Here is a 15,878-nt window from a genome sequence, read left to right on the forward strand (position 1 = left end):
ATATATTGCTATAAGAGTAACACAATGGCCTGAGAATGCATCAGACTGTACTATAGCTGAGGTGACGTTTAGCACAGGCAGACGTATTGCGCTTTATACTTCTCGCTCTTTAATAAATCTTTATTAAAATAAAATTTATATTTACTTTCCAAACATATATTTGTGACGTCAAGGACAACCGTGTTAGCTTGCGATAACATCCTGGAGGTAAGTTATCATTGAGACAGGTGATTATAGTGTGGCACTTCTGGTGATTATTGTTACGAAAGGAAGTTCGCACGACACTATAGAAGTTCACCGCACAATCAGACATGTTAAAGAGACCTTAAAAGATTTGGCATTATCGCCAGGCTCAGAGTGGCCTATGGCGAAACGTTTAAATTTACTGATTGAAAAATGTATCCAGAACGCATGTAGTAGCGATTCTGCCTCGGCACATTAATTTAGGTTTTCAGCAGTTTTTAATGGCTCAATTTGTATATTGCAGGTGTCGAATAGATGTGAGAGTATCAGCTACTACTAAATTATATGTCCCCATAGACCAGACAGATTATCTGGACCGTACGCTGATCTGCTACGAGAAGATACAGCTGTAAGAATGTATAACTTCCCCGTCGTAGAAAGATATGACTATTGTTTATACCATCGGCTGACATATTTGTTTTTAGCGATCGGTGATTGATCCGCAAACTTTTTCCTTCTGTTGCGCCCTCTGTCCGCTACCGTAACGTAACAAAGTTTTCTATCGTTTCGTTGGTCGGTATCGCTGCCGTTGTGATGATTGTTTGAAATTTTTCTTACGATCTTTAACGTTGCATGTCACTTCGCGTACGTCAACGCTCTGAAACGCGCACTGCTGCCCACCACGGTTGGCGTATGACGGCTATTATACCAATTGTGAGTCCACTCACTATGTTGCCTTCAACAGTGTTACGCGTTAGGACAATGGCTGTTCAGCCAGAAGATTTTAGGACCAGCGTATAGTTTTGAACCTTGCAATCGTTTCAGCAATGATCTCATTCGCGTTATAAATAATTGACAGTGGAGTCTCAATGTATCAGGAAGATTTATAGTGGAAAAAGAAGACTGAAGTACAATTTGCATTTCGATCGGTATGAAAAGACCTCTACAATAATTTTCTCGCACTAAGCAGTCGCACACATTGATGGCATTTGAAGATCTACCAAACTTAGCGTCCGGACTACAAGGACGCTAAGCTTATCTTATCCCGAAGCTTATCATAAACTATCTGTGTGTCTGCCGTGTTTTCTAAGCACCATCTTGAATTGCAACTAGAAGGTAGATTACTCTGCGCTTTTTATGCGGCAAGCCGGCCACTAGTATAGTGATTCAGTGTCTAAGTTTTGGAAATTTCGATCGTTGAAATTGATTTAAAACTGATGCCATAATTCTTGTTACTGCTATCTATTAGCTGCTGCGGGGCGGCAGAAGGGGGGAGGCGGTATAGATGCGATGACGGGGTAGCAGACGATATCTGTGTCATATGGATTCTCAATGGCCAACTCGAAGTCGGGTTTCGATGAACTTAACAATTTTGATTTGCATACGCATCGAATTCTACGTTAGTGGATTATCTCGCGCTCAATCCTTTCGACCATTACCCTCATTGTTTTTTATTTTGCGGTGAAGGCAAATCACTTTTAAAACGACGATTTCGTAAAAGAACCACCACTAGCTCGAGCACCTCATCACGAAGCCTGCAAAGAACCAAGGCTCCAAAAAACGATATATGTCTACCTTTGCTTTATCGAGTGCAGTATTAGAACTTAGGCTAAAAAGTAACTCGACTATTCATAGTATTTCTAGATAAGCTTTAAAAGTAAAATCCAAGCTTAATCTTTACCACTGTCGTAGCGTCTCTACGCAGTTATGAAGTCTGTACAAAAAGCGCGAATTAATTAACAATCATGGATCATTAGGCGTGACGATGTATATAGTAAAAATTATGGTAAAAACATTATTAAGTGCTTCTTGTGAAGACCTGGTTATAGGATATTTTAACTCTTCTAAGCTTGTGTTTCGAAAAAAAAAAAAAAAAAATAGTAAATCGTTGTGATTCTTCTTTATAAATATACGGAAAATCATCAGGAAAATATGATACTTTCGCATAGATCATACATAAATGCTACCGATGTATTTAGCTGATAGAAATTTTAATTTTATTCAGATACTCATCTATTTATTTTTATATATATATATATATATATATTTTTAGGTTTTTTTTAGAAAAAATGGTCAGCTTAATTTATAGTATTTATATTCTACTCAATCCACCCAAAGTAACGTAGTCAACAGACAAAAGTGTATAGCTGCTGTTTTCGATGAAACCACCTGCAAGAACGATCAGAAGTACAGACAGGTGGTATTGCCACGATCAGTAATATTCAGATGCTTATGAAGGTTAGCTGTATTGCTTAACTCCGTACTTGTAGCCGTATTATGCCAAATGGTATCGTGTTGACTTTATCTCGTTTAGTTTGCCTGTATGACTCATAGTATATATGTTCTACATATGCGTTTACTAACTCTAACCAATTGGCCTACTTTACCTCTGCTCAGACAGCTGGGTCCAATAAGAAGCTTAACAGAGCCACGCATCATATAAACACTCATGTTTCTATTGATAGAAGCTGATTTCTATCAATGACAAAACAACCAGACTTCTCAAGAGGACTTCATAAAAAGAACGTGTGTTTGTTGTAATAGAAACGAGATCTCGGTAATAGCTTCTCGTATCACATCTCATCTCATTGTTTTCGATAAAGACATAATGTATACTCAGTATTTTTGGATTAACTCTGAAACCATTCTAGGTAAACGTTAGACGATGGACGATTGGGCACTGAGCACCCCTTACCGCTAGCTGAAGTTCACATAATTAAAGTAATCTGCCCCAGCACATTTATGTGGCAGCTGTTCTTGTACCACGACATTCCCAGGGGACGACTCCCGACATATAATTCCACTTACATCATGCATGTGTCCTATAGTCAGCTGTATTTTGTGTGGCGTTTGCCTTTCTTTACATTAAAAAATTGAGATAATTATATCTAGCTTAATTGTAAGTTATTGAATTCGTCTCTATTTGTATCTCAATTTATTTTCATAAATGCGCACCGTGACGGTTAACGAAAATCGGACCTGTGCAAAGGAAGTATCACACTGATATGCATGATCGTACGTACGAAGTCTAACCGCGAAAAAGGGAATGTTAATGTATGTAGAAACAGAGTTTATGTCAAAATTTTGTTTCTAAAAACTGTAGTTACAAACTCGCCGCTCTACCTGGAACTTGAGTTTTAAATGCTCGGTCCAAATTCAAAGTTCTGCGTGAATTTTTTTTTGTAAAGTTTAGCAGCAATCGAGCTTGCTAGAGTTTCTATTTTGAACAGGCTGACTACAGGCTAAAATATCTCCGTCACCTCACAGAGTTGGCTTTGACATACGTGTTACACGTTGATTACTTTCAGAAACGCACGTTCATCTGCGACCTTGTGCACTCCCACTTTAGCATTCTGAACGTAAATTTGTGATAAACGTACCCAGTGGTGATTATTACACCCTGCAGTAACTCAATCTTTAACTTCTGACGCGCGCATCGCTTAGGCCAACTTTAACAATCTCTAACTGAAACGACTTCGGCCAATTCTCAATGTCAGTTGCTCGAAGCTCTTGAGTTTACTTCGAACGACGAACAGAGCTTGAGGTCGGATTTCGTAGTAAAATCTCGCTAATCGGATTATTTTGTGGACACCCTCTCACCGGGTGCAATTATCCGCAATAGTTTCTCGATTAGATAAGGGTTGGTGTATGAATTCAAAGATCGCTAGTTGGCTTGTCGATTGAACTAACAGGCCTCACAGCTTCTCCGAATCAACGACGCGGTTATAATGCATTAGGGCTGCTTAGAGACAGCAGTATTTAAATTTTTTCTAATTAATGCTAACGGCAAAAGCCCTCAGGAACATATAGTACTGAGCTGGTACCGCATAATGGTGTTCAATAGCTTGATTGCAGTTTAGAATCTTTACGAATACATAGAATTACCATCAAACAACGTTTTTGATCACCTTGCTGTACAACCAATCAGCCACGACACATCAGAGCAATCAGTTAATTAATCGATTCTAATCAATATATTATTGTTATTAGTTATCGTTAGTTATACTGAATGCTTAAATCAGCGTCCAGCACATCAGGAGCAGTAGGCCCTGCATCGTATTGGCGCACAACGACTTTACCATTTTCGAAAGGACAGCAACTATCATTAAATATTTATATTCATTCTTTCACATTTATCATTAAAATCAGACGAGGTTCATACGAGGAATTGCAAACATCATGTTCGTTCAAACGTTCGCATTTCCAAGGTGTTTTCAGGAGCTCACTACTCTATTGAAGATCAGCTGACACGTTGGAATGCCATCAAAGCAGGCCTTCGAAAAAGAGTGGCCTAGAGAGAAGATTAGAAAGAGAGCTGAAAAAAGAATGGTGTGCTGAGTCAGCGATGTCCTCACCAGCCTGAGACAGCATTCCTTTAGTGGTATTTACGAGCAGCAGCTCGCGTATGCAATGCCACGGCTGAAGGTGTACGAGGGGAAGTAAATACCTCCACAACGTAGCTCACTCAGCATCGACTTTTGCGCTCACCCATGCACGAAGTGACTGTACGCCGGAGCATATCGAGTCTGCATAGCTACACGATGAGTACCTGCGTGCACATATTAAACACCGTCTACACAAATATCTATGGATCGACGGACGGAATAACGGGGCAGATGGAATAACGAAGTGTAGTAACACGCGTGAGCAGGTTCAGCACGACTTATACACATGGTGCTCAAGGGTTAAATGCAACCTGTTTGCGTCGAGAAATTACGCGTGTTATCAATACACCTTCTGAACCGCTTTTTCGTACAGCAAACTAATTTTAATTTATGGACGACGACAATCAGAGGGTGTCTTCTGATTACTTAGAAAAATTCGAAATAGAATCTGGCCATCTTGTTTTTTTTAGTTAGTAGTAGTCCTCTCCCATCATTGAAGCGTAAACATGAACATTGAACGAAATTTAACTAAATAATTATTTTTTATGGCAGAGACATCGAGCCCGAAAATGAACTTAACAGTCCAGTGTAACTTAGTTACACAACGTTTTGAGATGCCTGATTTTGAGATCTATAATCGTTCGTAGAACTAGTTAACATTATTCTAATCCTTATACTAAACATGCACCATGAAACGATGTTTGTGTGTGATATATAAATGTATCCTTTGCGCTCCAATTTCATTCTGTTAATTAAGAAAACATTTTTGAGGGCTGCAAACTGGCAATTTCCTCGAAAGCTCCATTTACGCTCGAATAAGCTTACGGTGCTGTTCGATTCTGCATTGTTATTTTCAGTTGAATGAAGGTGCAACGAATCTGTCGTTGGCTTCTATTACAAAGGTTTATCTTGAGCTCGGGCTTCAAAGAAATTTCCCACCGCCAGAAAAGCTAGCTAAATAGTACCCTGGTGACCATGATTTGCAGATAGTACTATGCAGCTGCAAAGGCCGTCGAAAAGTGGTTAAAGGTTTGTTAAACAATGGCATTTTCAACCTGAAGCATGCATTACGCTCAACGTTGTGCGATAAGAATGGCTTTGATCCATTTCTAAGGAGTGTAATGCTCAAACAAAATTATATCGTTTATATCTAGAACTCGCTTATTAGGCGGAACAGACATTACACGTTACTTTACCACCGCTTACTGACTTCGAGAAAAGTCAGTGTTGTACATTCCCATTTTTCTGTTTGAAACACACGCTGTTGGAGCTCAAACTGAGGTAAAAACGTTCACACCCTTCCACACAATCCAGCACGCTTGTAGAGTAACGAAACAACCTTCCGACTGCGTATAACGTTTGGCCATTAGCAGACCTTAATTCGAAAAGAGAGACAATCAATAACACGGCAGGAATCTGTCCTTCGACCTAATAGTATAACGGCCAATTTAAGTAACGTATTGGAACACGAACGGGATCAGCCCTTAATCAGTGCATCCCTTATTGACATGAAACGCTTAACTACCAAACAATTTCAAAGGCTAACATGGTTTTCAGCACGAGAGAGGCATACAGATTTGATAATGATTTTGTACTCAGTGTCATCTGTTTGTCTCCTCTTCTTCTTCTGCTTCAAAATGGAAATTCATCTGTTATTAAGTACGATTTTACCTTTCTTAGCTGCACCAAAAATTTTACTTTTTGTATAGGTTGCCTATATCTTTAGCCATGACGAGCAAATAGTAATTTCACATTAAAACTCGCTTTTGCAATATTTGCTTCGTTTATATTTTATATTCCTGTGTGAAGTGGCTAGGATTAGAGGTAAATTACATGCCATCTAGTTTGAACTTTTCGCTTCGAACCGCGCTCCATCGTCGCCCTAATGAGATATCGACCGATGATATTCTGCATTTCCATCAAACACCGATCGCAGGCCGTGTCCTTACCTCATTTTTCAATTTTTTCTTTTTCACTGTTTGTGCTTCTACTGTGTTGCGATACGACAAACGTTATCACATCTGATCTGGCAGCACATGGTGCGTCCGGAACAAGTACAACGGATCCGTGTCAACATAGTTAGCATAATTGTATCACTGTTTTCGCCTTGACCAACCACAACGAGAAACGAATTTTTATTTACACTTCCAACCGTTTCGCGATGTTTCTTTACCACGTTGGTTTTTTGTCCGGCCTTAGCTGTCTGTAACCCACTTGAAAGGAGCCTTGGCCCAGCCCTGTCATACGACTATGACTTTACGAGCAGCATGCTATCGGTCAACATGGTTTGTTTAGAAAGAAGACCGTACGTCTTCTTGCTGTTTCCGAGGGGGTTGATATAATAGAAAAGGTTATAAAAACGAAGATGCATAATACGTCGTTTGCCTATGTCTATGTATACCGCCTTCGCAGCGCGGTTGACTTCAGTTATGGATATCGTGTCGATATCCCTAGGGTTTTCATCACCGTGTGCAGGATATCTCCATCAATATGCCTGCTACGAAAATTCTTTGAGTCATAGCTGAAATAGTTTAGGTTCAATATTACTGCCTATAGCTTGATGGTATGCTATCACATACAACTTCCCAACAATTCTAATTTTGCTTGTACTGTCGGATCGTTTAGAAAAATAACTAAATGATTAACTAAGAACAATCTGTAACAGTTTTTTTTTTTTTTTTTTTTTTTTTCTGAAAACACATATCCTTCGGGCGGGTTGATTAGAACTGATGGCTATTTATGTCTGTTTTATCAACTTATATTTTGTCACAGCCTGTACATTTCACTGAAGTTTTTGGTGAGCTAGATTCATCATTATACGGCCTTAAGTAACCGATTAGTCTCAGCTGCGCATTCTTCTTCATTAAAACTGTGTAACAGCAGATATCGAGCAACCTATTGTCGCGTCATATTTGGATCAGGGTGCGGAAAGAAGTTGGAAAGAAATTTATTGCTTCCTTAATTTGCATAGTTGCTTTAATTTACTGCGCGTGCGCATATCGGGCACCGCTGCGCTTTACAGAGCTTTCTAAAAAATGATTATGCTTTGATAAATACGGGTGGCACAGAGTTGGTTTAATTGAAATATACTTAGGAGAGGTTACTCTTCCGCCCCAACGTGTATCCTTCCATTCAGTTCAGGTGACGACGATGGCGAAGAAGCTCAGTGACTAACGACACAAAAGGTAACTCCAGTGACGCGGAAGGCAATAGACCAACGGAAAGAGATGTGTGTCTAGGTTGAGACAACAAAAATGATGACATCTAGCAGGTGGCCGTGATCCAGTAAAACCTGGAAAATGGCCCAACCCAGAAAAGTTATTGATGACTTAAAATTAAGATCCTTAGATAAGCATATCATGGGTGCATAACAAATTAGCAGCCGTCAGATGTGGTTGAAGCAAAAAATTCGAGAACGCAGTATCATCACAATGATGATCTTACAGTTTATCCACTCTTTTCCTGATATCACACCCTTGTCAGCGCCTGTTCTTTACGCATTCTCTGCTTTGGTGTCGGTCTTCCTTGATGCTCACATTCAGATCAAAGGCACGCCCCACGCTGCCTCTTTTTTCACCGTCGTCTTCTTTCTTCTTGGTTCCTCTACCTTTTTGCATGCGATCCATCTAGTTCTCGTCGTCGCCGTTATCGTCTCGCCACCAGAGCTGCGCAGACTACCACTACGACAACAAAGACTGTGCTAAGGAAGCTACCGAATGAACCCAAGAGTGAAGTGCTCTAGAGGCGAACCATGAAAACCAATAAGTTGTAAATAAGATGCTTCCTTAATTCATTAAAGAACTCCAACGTAACTCTCTTTACCGTCGAGAACGAGGGCGTACCATGAGCGCGGACAATTGCACCGGTGGCAACGATGACAACAATAGCAGTAGCTACGACGAGTTCGGCGCTGAAAAAGGCCCAAGCGGAAGCAGCAGCATGGTTTCCCACTCTCGCGCTGGCGCTACGATTGCTGCTGATTGTGATCATCGACGTTTGTCTATGGAATATCCCCCCTCCCCCGCCGCCCTCGCTCACTACCCCTTTGCCCGCCTGTAGCTTTAATCTTTTTGTGTGCTGCCCTCTTTCAGTTTTTATTTTCATTTGACGTGAAACACAGACTAGGGAATCAAACGGATTGAACGTATCGTTTTACCACCAAGAACAAGTTTGGAAACACATCAAAAACGTCCCTTACATAATAAAAAGTGCATCCGAGAAGTCTACGCGGCGATAGAATAGACATTCCACAGATGTATGGAAACGCCGTGCGTGGCGTGTCTATCGTGGCGTACTTCTTTATGATGTCTGTTCGTTCGGGTTCTGAACTTTTTACAGATGCATTGTAAAAAGATTTCTATATTTGCTGGCTATCTTTCTTTCTGATGAGCTAATGAGCTTGCTAATACTGCAGACCAAAGCTATACAAAACGTACAACAAACTTTCGTGGGTGGCATCACCTCACATTGGAAAAGAGGAGATCAATATGTGACTGTCACTGGAATAAGCTTATAGTTGGAATTAGCTTTGGTACTTTTATTCTTTGGTACAGAGGATCGGTTGTATTGGGCTTTTATCCAATAGATTTGCGTGAAGGAGTTGTAGTCACGATCATATCCAGTATCCATGATTAGGGTCACCAGCAAGCGCGGACTGTGACGCCATCTGTTCTTTGCTCGGCAATATCTCACGCATCAACGACAATAACGTTCTACACTTACGTGAAACGCTAGTAAAGTGAGTATTGAACTGGCTTTATCGTAAATCGTTTTCGTGCTACCGCGTGAATGCATGAAAACTGAATGGGTACTCGTAAGACATCGATCCTTAGACCAGAAATAGAAAACCATTGTGCACAGTAAGTAGGATAAGTAGCTCTCGAATTAGACTCCCCATGTAAAATGGTATACATACACATTTTACCCATATAATATGAAGAAAGGTGTGAATCAGACCGTTCGTATCCGTTGTCTCGTCGGCATGCTGATGTGAACTGTTATTGCCGCGTTAATAGTAATTCAAGTAACGTTATTATGAGCCTGTTGCAGCTTCTAACATTCGCCCGTAGATACACGAAATCCGCGTCGGTTTGTCCCTACGTGTTAATATGGTTTCTGTATGCCCTTGTAGGCAGCGTCGTCCCATCGCCGATGGCTCCAATCGTTCGACGATAATATTTATACAGTAAACGTTATCTTTAAACTATTTTGCTTTAGCCGATGACGATGGTAGCGGCTTTATCAACGACGACCGGTGTTCACTAGAGTGGTGTTGGATTCTTTTAACTGATGCCTGTTTCCTACAGCACGCTCTGGATTAATTACTCGTCGTTACGTCCAAAGACAGGATATTCGTTGTACGCGAGTAAATGAGTTGTTATCAGAAGCCATGTTTACTGCCTCTCTCCTATTCTGTCGTAGGGGCGTTTAAGCAGACAGCTAGTTCTATTATGGGCTATGCGTGTGTGAGCTGGGTTACCCAAACCTCAAGCTCACGCTAGCCGTGTACTCGTACAAAGTCAATGAACTGACGGCGCTGTCGTCGTTCGAGGTACCTCAGAAGGCAAAGTATGTCGGCATATCGATGACCATTTTTGTTCGAAAACGCATGCCGTCTATACGAAATAGGCCAGTGTCTATGACAAAGCGGATGAGCTGGCAACAAGCGACACAGACGGTGGATATATGTTAGGCAACTGAGTTAAAAGTCATGAGACGCGCCTCCGTATAGACTTGACGTACGGATTGATATGATTGAGACGCATGCAGAACTGTGTGCCTAACCTAACCTAACCTATATGCAAGCCCATCTTTCCGAAGCCTGAGACGCAATTTGAAGAATTTACGCCTGGAAAGGTAGCTCGTATTGAATTCTAGTAATCGAAGCATCAACTTAAAACGCAGTGGGTATAAGATGAACGTGTTCCTGCTTTATAACGGTGAAAACTCTAAGAACATCCACCGATCGAAAGCAATTAACCTGTCATCTCCGCCACACATGAATCCGAATATAAACGAAAGGTTATAGGATATTGCTATTGTTCAATGAACCTATGGTTGATGTTGACTGCGGTTCAACCATTGCGCCCAATTGCCTGATAAACATCATCCTTTTAGTAACATCATAGCAGCGTTAAGTTTAGCCTATAGGGACCATTGTGTAGATGTTAGCCCTCTTCCCTATTCGTGTCCAATACTGCTCGTAGCTCACAAAAAGAATGATTTAGTCGAGTAAGTTCTTTATAAGCAGTTTATAAGTTTATATTAGTTAGTATTAAAGCTTAAGTTTATAAGCATTAACTTCTATTGCCTCCAGCACTGCTAGATCAGGAAAACCGAATGCTCGTTCCTATGATAAAACGTCCTTGATATCATGTTGGGTGTAATTGTGGGTTTACCCGAGTAGCGAAGACCCCCGGCACTGTTCGGTCTGGAAATTGAAAGCAATATAAACTTCGAATAATTCCAATAAGTTCTAGCAAATTCACTTGTTCGATTTGAAAGCATTTAAAACGGCCATGTGGGAAATACGAATAGAAACGAGCAGTGTAACCAATAAAACAAAAGACAATGTGAAATTTTTAACTTTATTTAAGGAACGTTTATTATTGAGGTGTTAGTGTATTTGATCCCACACGTATAGCATACCTTGATAGAGTATTAAGCCCCTACATAACAGTTCACATGGGGCAGGATGTTAGATCTCCTTTAAACTAGGGTTGATCGCTATTGTCTCCTGCCGTGGCAAAGCATTTTGGTGTATTTTAACCTAGAAACTTTATAGATCAGCCGTGTTTAGCTGTTTTAGTTGTGAAATATTTCGTCAATGAAAGGATGGCTTCTATGATAAAGGTCTGACGTCTGAATTTTTCACGACTGCCGAAATCTTTCAGTTGGCCCCTTCGATTCTATCTTGGGCAACGATTCTCCATTTGTCAAATTAAGGGACATTCTTATCGCGCTATTTTGATCTGGAATAGACGGGACGTTGGGTCTTGAAATATCTCGAGCCCTCCAGACAAGACAAAACTACTTTCTATCTTTAATGATTCTTCAGACCAGTGTCTCATTCATCATATAAACTGGGATTGGCGAAGTAGACTGTATTGACGTGAGGGGTTCTGCTGTTGTGAACCAAACAAAAAGGGAGCTCTAAGTGGGGCTTCTTTACCTTTAACGACAAATTTGTAGCGACTTCATTATATTTGCCTTAAAATATATCAGTGACTGAGAGTTGACTAAGTGGAACTTACTGCTTTTCGAGCAGGATGGTTATTTTGCTAAAACAATTATTAAAACTCAAGCTATAGGGTTCTATTCAAGGTGAGTGATTAATAATGTGGACTCGGAAAAAAAAGTCACAGAATTTCCTGCAAGTTTTCTAGGGCAGCGAGCTGATCAGATCTGTACAGGCAGGCAAGCAATCCCATTCCTTCTCACTAATAACAGCGCTGAGAGGTAGAAGCTCTGAACCTGAACTGTTACTTACAAACTTATAAAAAGGATAATTAATGATATTAATGTAAATAAACGTAAACACGTAGGAATCGTCCATCAAGTTAATTTGTTGAAACGTGACCTGTAAAGGGTCGTACCACTTGAGACAGGCGTCCGCGATGAAAGCGAGCCAGTCCCGAGTTATCAAAGAGCTGGCATCCTATATTTGCATTGAACCTAAGAGCTATCGAATACCGTGGGCTGGTAAGAATAATGGTACGACTGAGTTCTCTATAAGCTGTGAAACGTGTTCTTATAGACTAAAAATTTTTGACTCGAAGAATATAGCTAAGGGTACCTGATAGATAGGCCAACAATTTGAGCACACTAAGGGTCTAGAGAGCCAAGTTTCTTTTTGGGGCCTCACTTTGAATAGGAGCGTTGTTTTAGGTTTTAAACTTGAGCCCCTCTATAAATCCAGACCTCATACTATTATACACTGATTAACCTGCCTCGTGTATATAAAAATTAAAAAATCACGAAAATGTAGGCGGAAAACTGTCTGGAATAGTAAAGATCATACATTCTATAATCGAGTCTTGAAGAATCTGACCTGTACTCGTTTATTATCTATTTGATTACAATCGCTAGCTAGTTCATTTAGTAGTCAATTGGGAATGGTTGTTTTCACTTGGTGTATATATTCCATAGCCAGATGAAGATGTATTCGTTCGCGTCCTCTTCAGCACTCCGTCCCTGGCATTCGGCTTTGGCTCAGTACCATTTATTACGGCGGAAGCGTATCACGTTGATTTAACAAGAATATATTCCTCTTTACGCTTACGAAAATGCTTCCCTTTCTGCAAATTTTTTATACTCTTCAAAGGGTCAAAATTTCATAAATTAATCAAAAACAGTTAACTTCAAACAAAACAGCTGACAAAACCAGTGATGCTTAGGGACGGCTTCGAAGGCTAGTAAAATGTGGGTTCATTATTTTGCACAAGCATATGTTTGTTAGTGATACGTCTCGGTTTGCCGCAAAAAAATAACATATTTAATTTTTTTTTGGTGGCGCGCACGGCTCAAGTGCAGTAATACGTTATTTACTGTTTGTTAATGAAAATAAATTTTACGAGCTTCTTGTCACAGTGCTTTCTTCTCGGATCAAGTGCATTTACCCGTTTTCGAGATGATCAATAGGAATATATAGGTATCTGTTTAGGATAAAAAAAAAACACTCATTTTGACAACATGTCTGGTATAGCAGATACACGACTGGACGGTTCGGTCCACTTTATTCTTAAATAAAACGATAAGTTCATCACGGCAGAGGTACAGGTTACGGAATTCAAGCGTAGACTAACAAATATCTTCGTACCGAACGATCTCGCTTGAAATTATAAATTTCTCTAGTTGGTTCAAAGCAACGACATAACACATTGCGGTTTCGCATGTAGATTTATATGTTAGATGTTAAAACGGAAGAATACTACAGGAAATCTGCCTTGAGGGCTCTAGAGCTGATTGAAGAGCTGTGGACTTGTTATTTGGCAATCAACTGCGCGCTGGTAAATGCAATGGGTCGAATTATGTACAAAGACCCCAGGTGTGTATATATAATACCATCAGAGTTAGGGAAAAGAGCTGTGAAGGCCGTGAAGGCAAAGGGGATGGTGTCGTTTGTTGCTAAGTTTCCTCAAGGACGGGGGCAGGCAGCTTTAATGCTTCAGTGGCGCAAGAATATTAGTCATGCATGTACCAACTAATCCCAGAAGCTACCGCTAGCTTATCTGTGATTCCCCATCTTCTGTGAACAGATGTCCCCATTATGGATGAAGCCAAATTTACAACAAATGTCACCTTCTACGCCCTACAACTGAAATCGAATGGGAACCTGTAATTTAGCAAGTACTCCGTCTCACGCTAAACCGTTGTGAAATAATATTTTTAAGATTGTTCAGCGATAATATCATGCTTTTAGAAGTCGCGTTGTCGCAACAATGTGGCCTCTCGGTCGTCAGACAGTGTTTAAAACCCTGGGTCAAACGGAAATAATGATCTTTACGTAATACGGTAATATTTTACTTCATGGGCAAAGTTAATGCAACGGAAAACTTTTCTCCTTAATCTTAGATCATAAAAAGGAGCTCAATGTAGCCACGACTAAAGCCACCTAGATTACGATTACATAATACACTACAGATTGGTAATAAAAGATATACTAACATATTACTAATTATCTCATACAAAAGTTATTATTCTATTTATGTTAATCTTTGTATGCCGGAACTAATTTATGTTTTGCCCGCTATGGAATATAGTCTGAAACAACATTTGTCATACGGTAGTCTGTGATGCAAACATTTTGCTAAATTTAAAGGTAGACCAGCCTAAAAACAAACTAAGCATTTTGTAGATCGATTAGGAAACACCCAACTAGGCGAATTTGCATTTTATCTCCTTCTCAATGCCTTGCAAGGAAGTCAAATCTTGATCAAATTATCACTATACTCAATTGTGTCTGGCGTGCTAGCCCTAATAGAACTTTGGAAAAAAAAGGCTTGCACATTAGTGATAGATAACTAGCCGTATCGTGGCCGGTGTAGCCCTATTAATAACTGTGTGGACGCCTGCACAGAAGCAATCATGTTCTGCTGTCTACTCAGAGTTGGCCAGCTTCACGCAGTACCTACGTACTTTTGAAAAATTAATAATTATAAGATAACATGCTGCAGGAATAACAAGCTTCTAGACTAGAGGCTTACATGCTTACGCATGCAGAAAAATCATATCATCAATCTATATAAGTAATATTTTTTTATATGTGTAAAACTATAAGAGGCCGTTTCAAATCCGTAATAATATCCAAATAGTAAATAGTAAAAATCAGCGTTTTTATTAAACCTCATTCAGCTGGTCGGGTTCTTCCCAATACACCTGAACCGTGATGGGGAAATTAATTTACTGGCGATAGTTAATGAGAGGCTAAAAAATTAATTATTTTACAGTAACGGACTTCTGCACATTATTTTTAACCCAAGACGAAGGCTTCTCAATTGCGAAACGCGTACCGTGTCCTACTAAGGACTTCATGGCGACATGGTGGTCATATCTCACTTTTCCGAATAACTCTGTCCAACAAATGCCCTTTTGTAGCAGGGTCAAACTTCTTAGCATTAAGATGCTAGCTAAGATTGTCTGCTGCATGATAAAAACTGTATAAACGCCTTCTTTATACTTTCCAAAAAAATAATTACACCATCAGATTAAATGAATAGCAAAAAATCTACCAATGCTAGAATGTTCTAGATCAGTACTCAATAATCTGTCATCGCATAACTCAAATGAGGGTAGCAAAAAAAAATTGCTTTTCATCCTCCTGTCCATATCTTCACTTATATATGTATATACAGATGAATGAAAAATTTAACTCACGACTTTTTTGGAAAAGATAAGTCTACATTACTGACTTCATAGTCTCTTCTGTTGTCTGAAATTACAGACAACCATTTATGTTCCTTCACGACGGTTGATCAGAACTGCGAAACAAGAAACAAAAATATCGGGAACATTTTCATTAAACGTTATATATATATATATATATATACAGGTTAGCCTAGAGTGCCTCATAGCTTCTGACCCCCTAGATACTAATAGGGGTACCAAACTCATTACTGCTTCAGTCATCATGATAGCAAACGAATAATATATAATATTGTATATTTGTTAACTTTCACTCGTTGTCACGTCCGTTTATCGTTACCGTACTCGTACACTCTTTCGATTGGCTCGTCTATTAGCTTGAAGATGATGGCTCACTTTTCTGTGACCCCAAGGGCAAAACTGGTTGTTACTAGTAAATGCTTGATT

At 39.8% G+C, this 15,878-nt stretch overlaps 1 long non-coding RNA gene across 4 annotated transcripts in view; it reads left to right on the plus strand.

The window, feature by feature from the left end:
* The window catches only part of LOC147757312 (uncharacterized), a 49,634-nt gene that overhangs the window by 18,231 nt on the left and 15,525 nt on the right, over positions 1-15,878 (plus strand). For 2 of the 4 annotated variants that reach the window (XR_015320900.1, XR_015320901.1), the window contains exon 1: positions 8,711-9,306. The exons of the other annotated variants lie outside the window; for them this stretch is intronic. This is a non-coding gene — a long non-coding RNA (uncharacterized LOC147757312). Of the gene's footprint in view, positions 1-8,710; positions 9,307-15,878 lie in introns of those variants that run through there. 4 annotated transcript variants of the gene reach the window in all.

This window comes from Varroa destructor, unplaced genomic scaffold, assembly GCF_002443255.2.
Source record: "Varroa destructor unplaced genomic scaffold, Vdes_3.0 BEIS01000002.1, whole genome shotgun sequence".
In the NCBI taxonomy this organism is placed as follows: domain Eukaryota; kingdom Metazoa; phylum Arthropoda; class Arachnida; order Mesostigmata; family Varroidae; genus Varroa; species Varroa destructor.